Source organism: Rattus rattus, chromosome 11 (assembly GCF_011064425.1).
Source record: "Rattus rattus isolate New Zealand chromosome 11, Rrattus_CSIRO_v1, whole genome shotgun sequence".
Lineage (NCBI taxonomy): Eukaryota > Metazoa > Chordata > Mammalia > Rodentia > Muridae > Rattus > Rattus rattus.
In genome coordinates, this window is record NC_046164.1 from 46,617,294 (window position 1) to 46,637,751 (window position 20,458).

The following is a 20,458-nucleotide window of genomic DNA, read 5'->3' on the forward strand; positions in this document are numbered from 1 at the left end:
CTAACATAACTCACCGGAGAGACTTCATCCAGCAGCTGGTAGAAACAGAGTTAGAGACCCATAGTCAAATAGTAGGCAGAGTTCAGGGCATCTTGTGGGAGAGGGAGAAGATTGAAGGAGCCAGAAAGGTCTAGGACACCACAAGAAAATAAACAGAAACACCTAAGACGGACATATACTGTCTCACTGAGACTGAATCATTAACGAGAGAGCACACATGGGATGGACTTAGGCTTCTACACATATGTAACAAATGTGCAACTTGGTCTTCATGTGAGACCCAGAACATATGGGAGAAGGACCTTTTTCTGACACTGTTGCCTATCAAGGGATAATTTTCATAACCGGGCTGCCTTGTCTAGCCTCCATAGAAGATGCACACAGTCATAATGCGACCTCATATGCCAAAGCTGGTTGATATCTGTGAGAAGCCTTTACTTTTCTGAAGAGAAAGGAGATAGAATAGGGGAGATAAGAAGAGGGACTGAGATAAGATGGAAGAGAAGTTGAAATCGGGATGTGAAGTCAATAAATAAATTAATAAAAAAGATTTTTTGGTTATGTAATGTCAGTTGGAATAAAGGAAAAAATCACAAATGTTATGGGTACATAGTTTACATTACTTATAAATTTATGAAAATTATATATCATATTGAGCATATAACCATATACTTCAAAATTAATACTGAAGAAACTTTACAAGTGAGAAAAAAATCATGTTTCAAACACTACTGAAATAAGTAGAGGGAAACATAAAAAATACAATAAACTCTGAGAGCAGCATCTGTTTTCTTCAGCTGGCATAAAATTCATTCTTATGAATCCTCATTGAAGAAATTTTCCAAAATAACAAAGTAATATCAGGTTTGTGCAAAATCCTTAAGATTTCAGAAATTAAGAAGTTTTGCAGGGGTGAATTACACGACTTTTCCTTTAAACACCCTGGATTGATGCTTGGTAAATTTGGAAGTTTTTTTATCACATGGATGCATAGTGCCATTGGTTTATGAGAGAAATATAAACTATAGGCTCTAACTTATAACATGCTATGAGGAAAAATTTACATCTTAAGACCAAGATTGTTGTGACTGTAATTCTTCCACCCTTTCAGTATCCTAGTCACCAAATCTTTGGCTGTTCTTTGGTTTCACATCCAAGGCAGAGAGTACACAGCAGAGAGGTAAGTATTATTCCCCTTCCTCAAGTTCATTTGAGACTCATGAGTGGGTTAAGGCCAATGGCATTTACATTGATAATTTGATGTTAGTCCTTGGCATCTCAAGAATAAAAACTTACAGATAAATGTAGATGAAATGTACTCACTACAAAGGATTTCAATGAATGAGAAACAAAATCCAAAGGATTAAGTTTACAAAAGAATGTATTAGGTTTTCTTCCTTCTTTCCTACCATTCTTCCTTCCTCCCATACTCTCTGATGAAACACTGGCATATCTTGATTAGTCAATTTCTTGATATCATGTAGATTAAATGAGCTCATATATGTAAGAAACTGTAAAGTTGTAACATAGAACTGTTTAGAAAGGCATTGTTCTAGTTTCTTTATATAAATTTGTGTTACTGAAAATTGAAATTAACATAAAATTTACACACACACACACACACACACACACACACACACACACAAATACTTTTTCCAGAAAGAAGATGGAGTTATTAACATTTAAAATATATGACCTCTGTAAAATTATCAGGGACTAAAAAGAAGTAAATATTTAATTAATCTTTGAAGATACATTACAAAAATTATAGAGAAAAATGGAAAAAAGGGTTATCAGAATTATCAGAAAACAAAATATCAGAGAATTTAATTAGACATACTATAATAAATGTCAGAATTGCCAAGTTAAAAGAGAAAACCAAAAATAATGTTTTAGAATATTAACATATTTCCTGATATTAATAAGTATACTATAGCTAACATATAAAAACATTAAACAATAAACAATGATACATACATATTACATGTTAGTGAACAAACATGTATGTTGATTTTTTCTTTTTTTCACTTTTGAAAAGGTTTTATTTATTTACTTTTACACTCCACCTCATTCCCCTACCCCAGACTCCATGAGGGTGTCCTCACCTTTTATATAGAGACAATAATATATTTTATATTAGGAACTTTATGTAATCCCATAATATTAAATATACAATGATAATAAAATCCATGAAGTATATTAGACTTTAGTATCCTTATCTAAGAGTTACACAATGAAAACAAGCTTTAGGTACTACAATAAACATACAAGAGGTGAAAGAATATACATGTTAAAAAGGGATAGAAATTATCTAGGTGGGATTTATTAACATAATTTATAAAGGCTTGGGAAAAATAGATGAATTGTACAATGATAACAAAAATAAATAATTAAGAAAATATCAATGTGATGCAAACAAAAACTCTGAAGAAATAATAACCATGCAAATATAACTATTTTATAACAATTAATTTCTCAAATACTGGCATTATAAGCATATGCTCCAACACCTGTCTATAAAATGTGAGATTTAAAAAGTTCAATTTAAATATTCAAATTAAAATTAAAGATTAAAATTGAATAAATTCTACATTGATTCATTGACAAGCTTTTATTGAATATATCCTGTGCAACATTGTGAATATTGTTAAAACAAAGCAGCCTCATTTTCATTTTTGTTATAGTTATCTCAAATTATGTAAGATGCCCTTGTTGTTTCAGAAAATGTTTAGTTAAGTTTTGTTTTATTTACATAAGAGGAGGAATCCCTTTTTGTTCGTGGGTATGTGTGTGCTGCTCAAATTTCTCCGGAATGTGTAAAGAAATGGATATTATAAAAATGCCATAATTTCCTACAGATGATTATTCATGATTTTGATATTTGCTTATAGGACCAGTATTTTAGAGGTTAACATTGGGAGAATTCAAGGTCATTTCAGTAAAAAAGTGAGTAGAAATCCAATCTAGATTATCTGAGTTCTCTCAAAGTCTCCACTAAAAGCTTGTGTCCTTCTACAATAAGCAGTCTTTTCTCTCCCCCTCCCCCCCCACCTCTGTCTCTCTCTCTCTCTCTCTCTCTCTCTCTCTCTCTCTCTTCTCTCTCTCTCTCACACACACACACACACACACATACACACAAGCACACACACACACATACAAATACATATATGCTTACGTGTATATATATATACATATAAATATAATCATCCTTATGTATTATCGAAAGTATGTCTTGCACATGTATCATTTAACAATCCTGATAATAAATTTACAAAACAAAATAATCAATTGTTATTTATTAACAAACAAAAATATCCAATACAAGTTAAGTTGAAGTAGACTATACAAAGTTGTTTACACAAGAATCTAGTTTTTATTGTTTTTCATATGAAATAATTTATTTTATTAATTTTTGGGGGAGATGAAACATTCTCAAACAATGAAATACTACTTATGTCCTGAGTCAAGAACCTTATCAATGTCATCTTTAGTCCCACAGAGTAAAATAAAACACATTGTGTTATATTGATTCCTACAACTCCTACTGTAGTTTTTAATATAGTAATTTTTCTTGCCAAATGTTAACTGGATTACTAAATTAGAATGTATAAAGCTTATTCCTAATGTATATAGAGTCTCAAGTTTTATCTCTTTTTTCTGTTACTTAATCCACTTTCAAAATAAAAACCACTGAAGTATGTTCAAAAATAAATAAACAATGAAACAATGCCAGCAGCACTATTAGATCAGCCTCAGGCAGAGAATGACTTATGGCTTTCCTTACTCTTTCCTACACTGTATACTCAGGTACAGAACAAATTACCCTGAGGGACTTATAAAAAAATTCTTCACTTGGAAAAAGAGAACAACAATTCGTCCAGATTCATAGAAATTAAAGTTAGAGGAAGTTTTTCTTGTTCACAAATTCTATTATTTTTTTATAATATTATGTTTAACACCTCCAAATATACAGTTTTGCAAGATGTATGTCAACTTTGCCCAAAGTAGGAATTCATTTATTATAAGATACATGTAGATTATAATATATAGATTTTCAAACCTGAGTCATTTGTGTCATTAAAAATTAGTTTAAATGCAATAGAAAAAAGTGAAATTCATGCATATAATATTATCCAGAAATAAAAGAGGTTATATTAGAATGCTGTTGATGTTTGTGACAAGGATATACCTGAAAGACATTTTACTTAGTGAAATAGACCTCATATAGAAATAACTAATACTTTATAATATTACTGATATGTACATTGAACAGGGTCACAGTCATAGAAGCAAAGAGTACAACCTTGTTCTCAAGGGCTAACTAAGGATAGAAGAAATTGAATGATTCTGGTAAAACTGTACAATGATTGGTTATACAGAGTAAGTACATTCTAGGTGTTTTTGGTATAACACAAATGTTCAATTACTAATACCATATGCACAAGATTGGACAGCAGATCTTAATTATTGTTACCTCAAACAAAAAGAAAAGAACAAAAATATTTTAATCATGAGACTTAAAGTTTTTATTACTGAGCTTCTTTGCAATAATTATTTCAGCACATCTGTTTTCCAGCATTGTTGTTTGCACTCTTTTAATGTATTTACATATAATATTTATGTGACAGATGTGCATCCATAAAGTTATTACAAAATAATATATGCGTTTAAATCAAATGCCTGCTAATATATATCTGATGGGGTATTCATAAATTGAGTATGCACAAGTTACCAATGCATTCAGAAATAGCAAGGAAAGTTAACAATAGCTATAAAAACAGAACAAAGTAATACATGGAAATAATTTAGTATACTGTTTGGAATTTAGTGAAGATACAATTAATGATTTTAATATCTGTAGAGATAATATAATACAATGTTTACCAAAAACTTCATGCAAAACACTGAGACAAAAGGCAATGCTTTCTTCTAACATTCAATGTTGACTATGAAGTTAAATAAAGATGGGTGGGTTTGCATAGCTGCTCGATTCACATTTACAGAAAATTATCCATCTTTATAAAACAAATTGTTATCATAAGGATATTAGTAGAGGAAAAAGTACTACTTGTTCCATTCTAAAGAGTCAACAGCTACAATAATAACAAACGCATCTACTAACAATCAAATTTGCTCAGTTTCTCCTATTGATTTTCATATCCTAACCAATGAATACAGGAGTAATAATCCCCCATAGTGGCTAGGTAGAATACATATAATGTTCTAACTTCAAAAGGAGATAATGTGTAGTGTACCAGAAGTAACCCAATCACAGAAAAAACACACATGGTATGCACTCATTGATAAGTGGCTATTAGCCCAAATGCTTGAATTACCCTAGATGCACAGAACACATGAAACTCAAGAAGGATGACCAAAATGCGAATGCTTCACTCCTTCTTTAAAAGGGGAACAAGACTACCCTTGGCAGGGAATAGGGAGGCAAAGTTTAGAACAGAGGCAGAAGGAACACCCATTCAGAGCCTGCCCCACATGTGGCCCATACATATACAGCCACCCAATTAGATAAGATGGATGAAGCAAAGAAGTGCTGGCCGACAGGAACCAGATGTATTTCTCTCCTGAGAGACACAGTCAGCAAATAGACAGGCTAATGCCAGCAGCAAACCACTGAACTGAGAATAGGGACCCCGATTGAAGGAATCAGAGAAAGAATGGAAGAGTTTGAAGGGGCCTGAGACCCCATATGTACAACAAATGCCAAGCAACCAGAGCTTCCAGGGACTAAGCCACTACCTAAAAGACCGTGACATGAACTGACCCTGGGCCCAACCTCATAGGTAGCAATGAATAGCCTTGTAAGAGCACCAGTGGAAAGGGAAGCCTTTGGTCCTGCAAGACTGAACCCCAGTGAACGTGTTTGTTGGGGGAGGGTGGAGGGGGGGAGAATGGGGAGGGAACACCCATACAGAAGGGGAGAGGGAGGGGTTATGGGATGTTGGCCCAGAAACCGGGAAGGGGAGTAACAATCGAAATGTAAATAAGAAATACTCAAGTTAATTAAAAAAAAAAAAGAACAAGAAAGATAATAGAAGCAGAAGGAAAATAAATAGGCAGACCTAAGGAAAGCCTTATAGCATAGCACTTAAGGTTCTACAGTAACATCCCCAAAAGGAAAGAAAAAACAGAAAAACTGTTAACACTAAATAAAGTTGTGGTACATATTGGAACAACACTGCTTATTGCCATATCACATCTCTTGGTAATGATGTGCAAAATGGAAAACCATCTGTCCAAGAGTAACTTCTTTTTCTGGTGATAAATCCTTTCCAAATGAAAAGATGTGGGAGGACACTCAGCAGGCCCAGTGGGTCATTTACAGGACTCAGAATAACTTGCTGGTTTTCTCCATCCCCAGGTTTCAAAATTAGTCTTTGAAAAAAGGATTATTGCATATACAAAGACTTTGGAAGACCAGAAATTTCTATGTTTTGAATTTAATAAGCATCTCAATTGTAGAAGACATATTACTGTAGAGCATGAGGCAAGCAACAGGAAGAGATGTAGTATATCCTGTGATTATGTACTCTGAGAAATCAATTTATAATTGAAAGGAGACAAATCTACTATTCCTACAAAAGCTTTCAGTTTCTGAATTAAAAATGCTATTGAGGAAAATTAGGTACCAGGAAATGAGCTATTGTATACAGAAAGGTTCTGCCATCACTAATGGTCTAATTAACACTGCCTTTATAAACAGAGTTCTGGGTATGTGTCATGATTCAACTACTTTTCTAGTCATTCTGTTGGAAGCTGGCAAAACGGAAGGATTACATCTGTCATTCCTCTAACAAAAACTGTCCTTTTACAAGATAAGTATTTCCAATTATGATTTAAAGAAAAATGGTGTCTTTGATTCAAATTTGTGAATTTCCCTTTATCCTAGAGATTACCAAATTCAACATGATTTTTGTTGGTCTGGATATTTCATTTTAACAATATATGTTAGTGAGAAAGATGATAGTTTAATCTATATATTATTGAGGAAAATATATATATTCCTAATATGCTCCTCAGTAAACATTTAGTAAAGTAATAGACTGCCCTACCAAACTTAACTTAAAATGTGTATTTATATTAAGAAGAAAATAAATAAAAGTTTAGAGATTAAGAACAGTGATAGGAAGAATAGAAAGTGTATATTATGGATTTCTACAATGTAGAATTGTGCAGATGATTTAGAAAAAACGTCATGAAAGGGCTGTTTTGCTGGACACTCTCCCTTAGACAAAAACTATAGGCAGGTAAGGACCTTTGGAAGAATGAACAAGCTTCTCTCACAGAGGAGTTCCCTTATTACTTGCTGTAATAATCATAATAATCATCCCAGAAGCAATGTGGACATACAAAATAAAAGGAAATAACAGCATGTGTATTTATATATAATTATATATAATATTTAAAATATGTTTATATATTTATATAAATATAAATATATGTACATATGTTGATTACAATAATAATCAAAGAAAAAACGTTATCAAGGTATGATTGGAAAGACTGTGGGGAAGCTTAGAGAAAAAGTATTTGAAAGATGTTGACATTTGAAAAGAGGGAAAGTGACTTAGTTTTATTCCGATTTATATTAACATCTTATCATAAATAAATAAAAAACTTCAAGTTTTATAATACAAAACAGTAATATTCTCAGTGCTCAAAGTCAGTGTTAGTTCATGAAAACATTTACAAATGACATCAACAACAACAAAAAGACCAGTGCTTGGAGAGCTGTCATTTATTTTATTGATGCTTTAAAAGACTAGGAATGTCAATACAATAAAAATGAAATGATATGAACCAAAGACATCATGAGTTATATTTCATTAGAAGATATATAAAATAACTTTTGTTTTATATTTTATATGATCATCTTAAGAAGTGAATCTTGGGATATTTTGAGTGTAGTATTTGTTTTAGGATCTATATGTAAAATCACTATTCTTTTCAATGTTTGCAAAATCGCAGAGGACACCACGAATGAGTTACGGTGTAGGCATTTCCACAACATCTTGTTTTTAATACTCAGAGGGAAGGCATGAAAAAATACAGCAAAATAATCACACATTTTAAATGTCCAACATTTAATTTTAACAGCTCTTAATTTCAAGTAATATCTCTCTTTGTAAGTCATCATTTTTTGTTAATTACCATAAATTACTCTATTGAAATCAGTTCATCACTTAATCTTGCTCTTTTTACATCTATCATAATCTTGAAACTTATGATTACCCTTATAATTGATAAGATGATAAAGGGATTACACTGATCAGTATACTTAATTCACATTATTTGTTGGTTTGACTGAAAAAAATTCTTAACCTTTTTTCTAATAACTTTCCTGCAGCAAGTCCTATATTGTCCTCAAACTTTATAATTATCAAGCTATTTTGGCATTTTTAAAAGTGTGATATATGCTATAGACATATGTAATGTATTATTTATATTTAATATCTTAATATAACTAAATTTATATATTTATCACATAGTATATTTAAGAAGTGCCATACTAAATTCTTATAGATTATTGGAGTAAAAATTCTATTCTAGATATCTTTTAGTAATTTCACTGTGCATTCCATGATTGAAAAGAAAGATCCTTTGTTAAAGGGTTCCAAAAAGTAAATGAGCCTCGTAACTCCTGATTAGAATTTGATTGACCAGAATTGTAAAATATTTAGCTTACCAGAGAAAGTGTTTCCAAATACAATGCTATTCCCATGACTATCTGAACATACTTACTCTTCATTCACTTACCAGCATTTATTAATATTGTACAGAAGACAGAACAGTATTGCAGAATGGAAGTACTTAGAGTCTTTGATCATTTGTTGTGACAATTTTAGAATAAAAATTAGACAAAGTAAAAATTCAAATTATGCTTGGGTAGTGGAATAATAGCTAATTAAGTATTTGCTTATTAGCACATTTTGAATATTTTCACAATGTGATGAAAGTCAAAATTAGTGGATATGAATTCAAATGTAGACTGTAGTCTCTCGTGGTTTTGCATCATGTCAAGACCTACGTAATGTGAAACTAGATATATCCATAGTTTGTCTAGTTTGTCCTTTAACTTATAAAGAGTAATGCTTTTGTCGCTAAGCAGAGGGCATAGTGTTTAAGAAAACTTGTTGAACAAGTATTAGAACCTATTTTGAATTATTATAGACCACAGGGAAGGGAGGCATCTCCATGTGCTTATTATCACAGCCTTAATAGAAAATGCCAGGAGCTCACTGGCCAGCCAGCATAGCCAAAATAAGTTTTCACTTCAGTGAGAGATCCTGTGTAAATGTGAAGAATGAGTATAAAAGTAATAAAGGAAGTCATGTAACATTCTTTGGCCTCCATAACTAGCATGCCCACTTTTGTATGTATATGCAGGCACATTATGTGCATGCATGCTACATGCAAATAATACACCTAGCCCACATGCATGTTTGTGCATCTATTTTAAATGTGATGAAACACTTTCATATTAAAGTAATTTACTTTTCACAGTAAAGACTGCTTTCACTCCATTTAACACTTTATAATATCATTTCAGAATATGGTCAAATAGTACATGTACTTTGATTCAGTATCTAACAGTCAGACTGGACTGGAACTTGCTACAGAACAAACTGTCCTTGATGTCAGGCACCTCAAATCTCAAGATGTAGAATGTTGGGGTTACATAGTGCATTAACGCATTGAGCTCATTCATGTTATGTAAACAGAAAAGCACTAGATTCTTAGTATTATATAATCAGTTTAGAAAAATAGCATGCATCTGATATTTTCTTTAATATGTAAGCATTACACAGTTAAAACCCAACGAGAATTCACTTATTTTTTAAGTTTGTCATTTCTCTTAATTTTCTATTATTATTTTCTATTATGTACTATATGCTAATGCAATTAATAACATGACTAAAAATTATACCTGTTTCCCTCATTTTTTTCTCCATCTTTATTAAATTCGGTATTTCTTATTTACCTTTTAATTGTTATTACCTTTCCAAGTTTCCAGACAAACATCCCCTAACCTCTCCCCCTCCACTCCTACATGGGTGTTCCCCTCCCCATCTTTCCCCCACTACCTCCCTCCCTCCAACAATCCGGTTCACTGGGGGTTCAGTGTTGGCAGGACCAAGGGCTTCCCCTTCCACGGGTACCCTTACTAGGCTATTCATTGCTACCTATGAAGTTGGAGCCCAGGGTCAGTCCATGTATAGTCTTGGGGTAGTGGCTTAGTCCCTGGAAACTCTGGTTGCTTGGCATTGTTGTTCATATGGGGTCTCAAGCCCCTTCAAGCTCTTTCACTCCTTTCTCTGATTCCTTCAACCGGGGTCCCGTTCTCAGTTCAGTGGCTTGCTGCTGGCATTCGCCTATGTATTTGCCATATTCTGTCTGTGTCTCTCAGGAGAGATCTACATCCGGTTCCTGTCAGCCTGCACTTCTTTGCTTCGTCCATCTTACCTAGTTTGGGGGCTATATGTGTATGGGCCACATGTGGGGCAGGCTCTGAATGGGTGTTCCTTCTGCCTCTGTTCTAAACTTTGCCTCCCTATTCCCTCCCAAGGGTATTTTTGTTCCCCTTTTAAAAAAAGAGTGAAGCATTCACATTTTGGTCATCCTTCTTGAGTTTCATGTGTTCTATGCATCTAGGGTAATTCAAGCATTTGGGCTAATACCTACTTATCAATGAGTGTATACCATGTGTGTTTTTCTATGATTGGCTTATCTCACTCAGGATGATATTTTCCAGTTTCAACCATTTGCCTACGAATTTCATAAAGTCATTGTTTTTGATAGCTGAGTAATATTCCATTGTGTAGATGTACCACATTTTCTGTTCCATTACTCTGTTGAAGGGTATCTGGATTGTTTCTAGCCTCTAGCTGTTATAAATAAGGCTGCTATGAACATAGTGGAGCATGTGCCTTTGATATTTGTTGGAGAATATTTTGGGTATATGCCCAAGAGAGGTATAGCTGGGTCCTCAGGTAGCTCAATGTCCAATTTTCTGAGGAACCTCCAGACTGATTTCCAGAATGGTTGTACCAGTCTGCAATCCCACCAACAATGGAGGAGTGTTCCTCTTTCTCCACATCTTCGCCAGCATATGCTGTCGCCGAAGGTTTTGATCTTAGCAATTCTGACTGGAGTGAGGTGGAATCTCAGGGTTGTTTTGACTTGCATTTCCCTCATGACTAAAGATGTTCAACAGTTTTTTAGGTATCTCTAAGCCATTCGGCATTCCTCAGCTGTGAATTCTTTCTTTAGCTCATAACCCCATTTTTTAATAGGGTTATTTGTTTCCCTGCAGTCTAACTTCGTGAGTTCTTATATTTTGGATATAAGCCTTCTATTGGTTGTAGGGTTGGCAAAGATCTTTTCCCAATCTATTGTTTGCCGTTTTGTCTTAAAACCAGTGTCCTTTGCCTTACAGAAGCTTTGTAGTTTTATGAGATCCCATTTGTCAATTTTTGATCTTAGAGCATAAACCATTGGTCTTTTGTTCAAGAAATTTTCTCCAGTGCCCATGTGAAGGTGTAATAGAATTCTACACTGAACCCGTCTAGACCTAGGATCTTTTTGGTTGGAAGACTTTTAATGACTGCTTCTATTTCTTTGGGTGATATGGGGTTGTTTAAATGGTTTATCTGTTCCTGATTTAACTTTGGTACCTGCTATCTGTCTAGGAAATTACCCATTTCCTCCAGATTTCGAAGTTTTCTGAATATAGTCTTTTGTAGTAGGAGCTGATGATTTTTTTTTAATTTCCTCTGATTCTGTTGTTATGTCTTCCTTTTCATTTCTGATTTTGTTAATTTAGACACACTCTCTGTGTCCTCTGGTTAGTCTGGCTAAGGGTTTATCTATCTTACTGATTTTCTCAAAAAGCAGCTTTTGGTTCTGTTGATTCTTTGTATAGTCCTTTTTGTTTCTGCTTGTTTGATTTCAGCTCTGAGTTAGATTATTTTCTGCCTTCTACTCCTTCTGGGTGTATTTGCTTCTTTTTGTTCTAGAGCTTTTAGTTGAACTGTCAAGCTGCTAATAAGTGCTCTTTCCTGTTTCTTTCTTCAGGCACTCAGAACTATGAGTTTTCCTCTTAGCACAGCTTTCATCGTTTCCCATAAGTTTGGGTATGTTGTACCTTCATTTTCATTAAATTCTAAGAAGTCTTTAATTTCTTTCTTTATTTCTTCCTTGACCAGGTTATCATTGAGTAGAGCATTGTTCAACTTCCATGTATATGTGAGCGTTCTTTCCTTATTTCTATTGAAAACAAGCTGTAGCCCGTGGTGCTCTGATAGGATGCACTGGGTTATTGCTACTTTTCTGTATCTGTTGAGGCCTGTTTTATTCGCGATTATATGGTCAATTTTGGAGAAAGTACCATAAGGTGGTGAGAATAAGGTATATCCTTTTGTTTTAGGACAGAATGTTCTATAAATATCTGTTAAGTCCATTTATTTCATTACTTTTCTTAATCTGTCCATGTCTCTGTTTAATTTTTGTTTCCATGATCTGTCCATTGATGAGAGTGGGGTGTTGAAATCTCCTACTATGATTGTGTGAGGTGCAATGTGTGCTTTGAGCTTTAGTAAGGTTTCTCCTATGTATGTAGGTGCCCTTGTATTTGGAGCATAGATATTTAGGATTAAGAGTTCATCTTGGTGGATTTTTCCTTTGATGAATATGAAGTGTCCTTCCTTATCTCTTTTGATGACTTTTAGTTGAAAATTGATTTTATTCAATATTAGAATGGCTACTCCAGCTTGCTTGTTCAGACCATTTGCTTGAAAAGTTGTTTTCCAGGCTTTTACTCTGAGGTAGTGTCTGTCTTTGTCTCTGAGGTATGTTTTCTGTAGGCAGCAAAATGCTAGGTCCTAATTGCATATCCAGTTTGTTAATCTGTGTCTTTTTATTGTGAAATTGAGTCCATTTTTTGTTGAGAGATATTAAGGAATAATGTTGCTTCCTGTTACATTCGTATTTAAATGTGATATTATATTTGTGTACTTGTCTTCTCTTTGTTTTGTTGCAAAGCAATTAGTTTCTTGCTTTTTCTAGTGTGTAGCTTGCCCCCTGTGTTGGGCTTTACCATTTATTATCTTTTGTAGGGGTGGATTTGTTGAAAGATATTGTGTAAGTTTGGTTTTTTCATGGAATATCTTCGTTTCTCCATCTATGTTAATTGAGTGTTTTGCTGGATACAGTAACCTGGTCTGGCGTTTGTGTTCTCTTAGGGTCTGTACAACATCTGTCCCAGATCCTCTGGCTTTCGTAGTCTCTGGTGAGAAGTCTGGTGTAATTCTGATAGGACTGCTTTATATTTTACTTGACCTTTTTCCCTTACTGCTTTTAATATTCTTTCTTCATTTTGTGCATTTGGTGTTCTGACTATTATGTGACAGGAGGAGGTTCTTCAATTCTCTTCCTCTGGTCTATCTGCCTGTTTCTGTACCAATACCATACAATTTTTATCAGTATTGCTCTGTAATACTGCTTGAGTTCAGGGAGAGTGATTCCCCCAGAAGTCCTTTTATGGTTGAGGATAGTTTTAGCTATCATGGGATTTTGTTATTCCAGATAAATTTGCAAAATTTTCTGTCTAACTCTCTGAAGAATTGAATTGGTATTTTGATGGAGATTGCATTGAATCTGTGGATCGCTTTTAGTAAAATGACCATTTGTATTCTATTAATCCTGCCAATCCATGAGCATGGGAGACCTTTCCATCTTCTGAGATGTTCTTCAATTTCTTTCTTCAGAGGATTGAAGTTTTTATCATACAAATCTTTCACTTGCTTGGTTAAAGTCACACTGAGATATTTTATATTATTTGGGACTATTATGAAGGGTGTTGTTTCCCTAATTTCTTTCTCAGCTTGTTTCTCTTTTGTGTAGAGGAAGGCTACTGATTTATTTGAGTTAATTTTATACCCAGCCACTTTGCTGAAGGTGTTTATCAGGTTTAGTAGTTTCCTGGTGGAATGTTTGGGATTACTTAAATATATTATCATATCATCTGCAAATAGTGATATGTTGACGTCTTCCTTTCCAATCTGTTTCCCTTTGATCTCCTTTTGTTGTCTGATTGCTCTGGTTAGGACTTCGAGAACTATATTAAATAAGTAGGGAGAGTGTAGGCAGGCTTGTCTAGTCCCTGATTTTAGTGGGATTGCTTCAAGTTTCTCTCCATTTTGTTTAATATTAGCTACTGGTTTGTGGTATATGGCTTTTACTATGAATAGGTATGGGCCTTGAATTCCTGTTCTTTCCAGGACTTTTATCTTGAAGGGGTGTTGAATTTTGTCAAATGTTTTCTAAGCATCTAATGAAATGATTACGTGGTTTTTAATCTTTCAGTTTTTTATATAGTGGATCACATTGTTGGTTTTCCATATATTAATCTATCCTTGCATACCTGGAATGAAGCCTACTTGATCATGATGGATGATTGTTTTGAAGTGCTCTTGGATTTGTGTTGCAAGAATTTTATTGAGTATTTTTCATCAATATTCATAAGGGAAATTGTTCTGAAGTTCTCTTTTTTGTTGGATCTTCATATGGTTTAGGTATAAGATTAATTGTGGCTTCATAGAAGGAATTTGATAGCATTCCAGCTGTTTCAATTTTGTGGCATAGTTTTGACATCTGTCCAGGATCTTCTGGCTTTCATAGTCTCTGGCAAAAGTCTGGTGTGATTCTGATAGGTCTGCCTTTATATGTTACTTGACCTTTTTCCCTTACTGCTTTTAATATTCTTTCTTTATTTTGTGCATTTGGTGTTTTGACTATTATGTGACGGGAGGAGTTTCTTTTCTGGTCCAATCTATTTGGAGTTCTGTAGGCTTCTTGTATGTTTATGAGTATCTCTTTCTTTAGGTTAGCGAAATTTTCTTCTATGATTTTGTTGAAGATATTTTCTGGTCCTTTGAGTTGGGAGTCTTCACTCTCTTATACACCTATTATCCTTAGGTTTGATCTTTTCATTGTGTCCTGGATTCCCTGTATGTTTTGGACCAGTAGCTTTTTCTGTTTTACATTATCTTTGACAGTTGTGTTGATGATTTCTATGGAATCTTCTGCTTCTAAGATTCTCTCTTCTATCTCTTGTATTCTGTTGGTGATGCTTGTATCTGCGGCCCCTTGTCTCTGCCTTTGGTTTTCTATATCCAGGGTTGTCTACCTTTGTGGTAATTTATTGCTTCTCTTTCCATTTTTAATTCCTCCACCTGTTTGATTGTGTTTTCCTGTAATTCTTTCAGGGACTTTTGAGTTTCCTCTCTGTAGGCTTCTGCTTGTTTATTTGGGTTTTCCTGTATTTCTCTGAGGGAGTTCTTTATGTCTTTCTTGAAGTCCTCAATCATCATGATTAAATGTGATTTTAAATATAGATCTTGCTTTTCTGGTGTTTTTGGATATTCCGTTTTTGCTTTGGTAGGAGAATTGGGCTCTTATGATGCCATGTAGTCTTGGTTTCTGTTCTTTGGTTCCTGCGCGTGCCTCTAGCCATCAGATTATCTCTGGTGTTACCTTGTTCTGCTATTTCTGATAGAGGCTATAGGTCTGTGTCAGGAATCCTGTAGACATGTTTTCCTGTATTTTTTTTAGTGAGTTATGGGAACAGAGTGTTCTGCTTTCAGGCCTGTAATCTTTCCTGTCTACTCGTCTTCCGCTGTTCCTGTGCTCAAGTGTCCTGAGTCCACTAGGCAGGTACTTGGAGCAGAAAATTTGGTCTTACCTCTGGTCTCGGGCCTGAAGTCACTCCTCGGGCCTGCCTTTCAGCTCTCCATCTTGGCAGCAAGCAGAAGGGCCTGCCCCACCTTTTCCCAGGTCCCTGTGCACAGGGGCTCCCAGATGGTGCTAGGCGTTTTCCTATAGAGTCAGAAATGTGGGCAGAGAGTAGTCTCCTCTGGCTTCCCAGACATGTCTGCCCATCTTAAGGTCTAACTCTCCCTCCCATGGGATTTGGGTGCAGGGAGCTATTTGATCGGGTCCCTTCAGATCTGGGCGCAGTCTGGACTGCAGGGCACCTTCAGCTTGAATGCCCGTTTTTTTTTGTTTGTTTGTTTGTTTGTTTGTTTTGGAAATCAATGTCATATCTATGTACAGATTGTATAATTTCTTATGGTCCCCATAATGACATTTACAGTGCCCAAGACTATTGAGAAAGTCAGATCCATTTTTATTTTTATGATTTTCTTTGTTTAAAATGTTATCTTTATGTTTTAAAATTATTTTATTTTTTATATTCCAAAATTTGCCTCCTTTCCTGCTCCCCCACTCTGCTTTCTTCACTGCATACCCCTTTTCCCCTGCCTAAGATATGGTGCTCCCTCAGCTGTTTATCCACTGCCTTTATCCCTCTTCCCTGTGGTAACAAGTTTCCACAGGATTAAGCACAACTTTTCCCACTGTGGCCAGATATGTCAGTCCTCTGCTACATATGTGCTGGAGTCCTTTGGTAGCTCATATATGCTCCTAGTTTGTATCCTTAGTCTCTGGGAGCTCTGAGGGGAGAGATACTTCATACTCTTATTCTTCCTAAGGGGTTGTAATCCTCCTCAGCTCCTTCAGTTCTTCCACTAACTCTTCCATAGGAGTTCCTGATCTCAGTCAGTATCTGCATTTGTGTCAGTAGCTGGTAGAGCTTCTCAGAGGACAGCCATTTCAGGCTCCTTTCTGCAAGCACAATATGGCATCAGTAATAGTTTTGGTGTTTGGTGTGTTTCTATGGGATGGAACCTAAATGGTGCTGTTCTAACTGGCAATCTGCATGTAGAAGAAGGCAAATTGAACCATATTTATCTCTTTGCACAACACTCAAGTCCAAGTGGATCAAGGATCTCCACATAAAACCAGATACACTTAGTCTAATAAAAGAGAAAGTGGAAAATAGCCTTGAACTCATCAGAGCAGCAGAAATTCCCTTAATTATATATTAAATAAAGATTACTCAAAAATATGTGATGGTGAACCTGTGAAATGGATCACTAGAGAAAAACACTTCTGCCAAGTCTGATGACTAGAGTTCAATTACCAGAACCCACTGGTGCAATGACAGAAAACCCCACAAGTTGTCCTCTGATCTGCAAACACCCACCATCTTTCACCAACACATGTCCCTTAATAAGTACAATTAAAAATGTATGTGCAATTTAAGTAATGTGCGATAGCTAGGCAAAAGAATTAATCTTTTTATTTTTCTACAGATTAAAATACTGTGTCTTCCAGAAGCTACCTAGTACGTGAATTAGCTCTGAGTTCAGAAAACTTTGCATGAGTAAATGGTGAAATCAAAATTACTATTTACAGCTAGACAAGTTAAATGACCAAATGAAAAAGACTGGAACATTGAGAAGACTTTAATTGACCACTGAAAAGTAGACTTCTTGATTTAATGATATTGCAGTAGTGAAGCATAAGAGAAATAAATTTGAACTGATTTCAAGAAAACCTTCCCATGGAGTGTTGATCACAAGAGAAAAATAATCTGCAGTAAAAAAAAATCACCCAGAAAAACAGTGTGGCTATGCTGTAAAGTGGGCTATGTGATTTTATGACACGTATAACATGTGTAGGAGTGAAAGCAAAAATAATGAATGGCAAAATTGATAAAACGGCATAATTAAATAATACCCTTTGGTTCATTAACCATTTATTCACAGAGGCAGGATTAATATCTGATCATATTACCTGGATAGGCTGAAAATACTCATACATAAGCTAGTATTAACTTGTAGTAAACTTTCTATTGCTCTGAAAAAGATTAATTGTGGCTTTTTACTGGAAGTGTTTGGAAACCAATTCATAGAGAAAAACATACTATTAAGTCCAATGCTTCACCTAATTAGGTAATTTGTGACTCATATTTTATGTTTGATATCAGAAACTCTTTGAGACTTTACATGGCTGACAATCTCATGTTTAACTTGCCTTGTCAGAATTTTGCCTCACATCCATTATAAAATATTATAATGCTGTCAAAATCTGATGTTTTCTTTCTCTGAATGGGAAGTCTCAAGCAATGTAGGAACAGTTTACCAAGCCTTCTAAATAATTTAAAACTCTAGACGTTTGATTCCTTTGGTTTGTTTTGTGGTGTAATTTTTTCCCCTTCTCACTCTCAATTTTTTTTGTGATCCTTTCATACCTTCCTTTATCCTCACCTCTCTTTGCCTCAAAATCACCCAATTAACTTTGGTTTATTTAAACCATTTAATAATAGTTTAATTCATTTTATGAACTTAATTTTGAATTTAATCCTTAAAATGTTGAATAGCATTTCAAAAATTGGAGGTAGTATTAATTACAACCTCCATGACTTCATGATCCACTACCAAAAAGCAAAAAAGAAAAAATGTATTTCATATTAGAAATTCTGGATATATCAGCTGTAAGGGAAGAGACTGATTCATGTGATTGACCCACATACTTTCTCAATATCTGAATCATCATTCACTGATATGTTACACAAAAGCAAAACAAAATAATTTAAAAATAGATATGAAATTTTGATATTAGAACCTTAACAAAAAACATGCCTTTCATGGTCTGTAAATCTCCCCAAGCAGGGACAACTTTATATTCTTATTCATTTTTCCATAGCACTCTTTTAACATTTAAAATAGTAATTTAATTGATTATTACTAGTGTGTCTTTTTTTTTTTTTTTTGGGGGCTGAGGACGAAACCAGGGCCCTTTAAACGCCTAGGCAAGCGCTCTACCACTGAGCTAAATCCCCAACCCCACTTGTATGTCTTAACATGGCATTATATATATTTTTTCTAACGTGATTCTCAGAATATATTAACATTATGGGTACTGTTGTGTCACTTTACAGATAACAGAGTACATGCAAGAGCAATAGGTATTCAGTTTCTTCAGGCTATATCTGGATTTTAAGTATCAGATTAGACTTTCATGTTTTACTAATACTCTCTTTAAATTGCAAACATCCACTGATATTAGTGAGTGGATTTCCTCTCCACTTGTACATAGACCACAAAATGAACTCTCAGAGTATTAATGAAAGAAATTTCCCTTTTTCTGTTTTGCATGTCAGTTATTTATACAGTCCCATGAAAACTTATTGGTAATTGTTGTGTACCCCAAGAAAGACAAGTAATTTATATATTATTAAATCACATCATCTGAAAAAATAAGAAATATTAAGAACTATTTTGAAAACAAGAAAAATATTAGGATAAAAGAAAGCAATCTTTTTAAAATATCAGGAACATGACTGCGACATCATGTGAAATTTTACTCTATAATTTAGTAAAATTGCACCACAGTAATTCCATGTTTTATATACGAGTCTCTTTAGCTCTGATTTCTATTAAAAATGTTTGTTTTTTAAATGACATAACTGTTAGTACAAGCTGCTCATAACACCAGCGCAGTTTGACTCCAGTGTTATTATTCTAAGCTTCTATATGCAAGGAAAAAGAGACAGAGAGAATAGAAAGGAGAGAAGAAAAGAAAATGGAGAAGAAATCTTCACAAACTAACCCTTAAGCAATGTGGACATAAACACTTAAACCAAATTAAGCAGTAGTCTATCTTGGTAAACCAGGTCTTTATAACTTTGTCTGCAGCCACAAAATCACTTATTGGAATAGAAATGATTTGCATATTCTATATACATTTACATATATAATTATAGTAACTATACTTAAATATAGTTCAGTAAATGCTCTAGTTCAATTTGTAGAACAACTTCAAAAACATTATGCTTATATTAAATCAAATATTTTAAACCTGTAAAATATATATTTAAAATGAAAAAATAGATATATATGCTAAGATTTTTTCTATTCAAAAAGCCTTCATGTAATTGAAACATAATAATGGAATACACAAAGATTCTTAGGTTCTAGATTTCTATGTTTGTAATGAAAGCATATCAATTTTACTTTACATAGAATAGGAATTTTTTTTAAATGTAGAAAGGAAAGGGTTTCTGACGATGAACAATATTATTGTACACTGGACTCTATTAGCTTTAGAAAAGACAGTGGATAAGCCTGTGTTTGAGAGAATATGGTGAAAAATAAATTTTAAAAGAATTTGTTCCTTGCTACTCCCGAACTATACCAGGCTAGAGAAACTGCCATCAGAAATATGCTCTAGAGATAACCTTTAATCATTTTCAGGATCACATGAACTTTAAAAATGTCAGAGAACTAGTACTATAGCCTTTTCAGAATAGAATTTGGGCTCCTGTACTCATCCCAGAAAGAGTTTTTATGAAACCATTGCTGAGGTTGTCAAGAAATGCTGGATGAATGAGAGATAGGGTTTTTCTTTGCATTTCTGTAGATTTGAAAGACTGTCCTAAACAACATATTAAACTGACATTCTGTCCTTTAAATTTTGAGAGGATATACTATGATATATATTGCAACATCGAATTTTAAAATTATTATGAAATTAT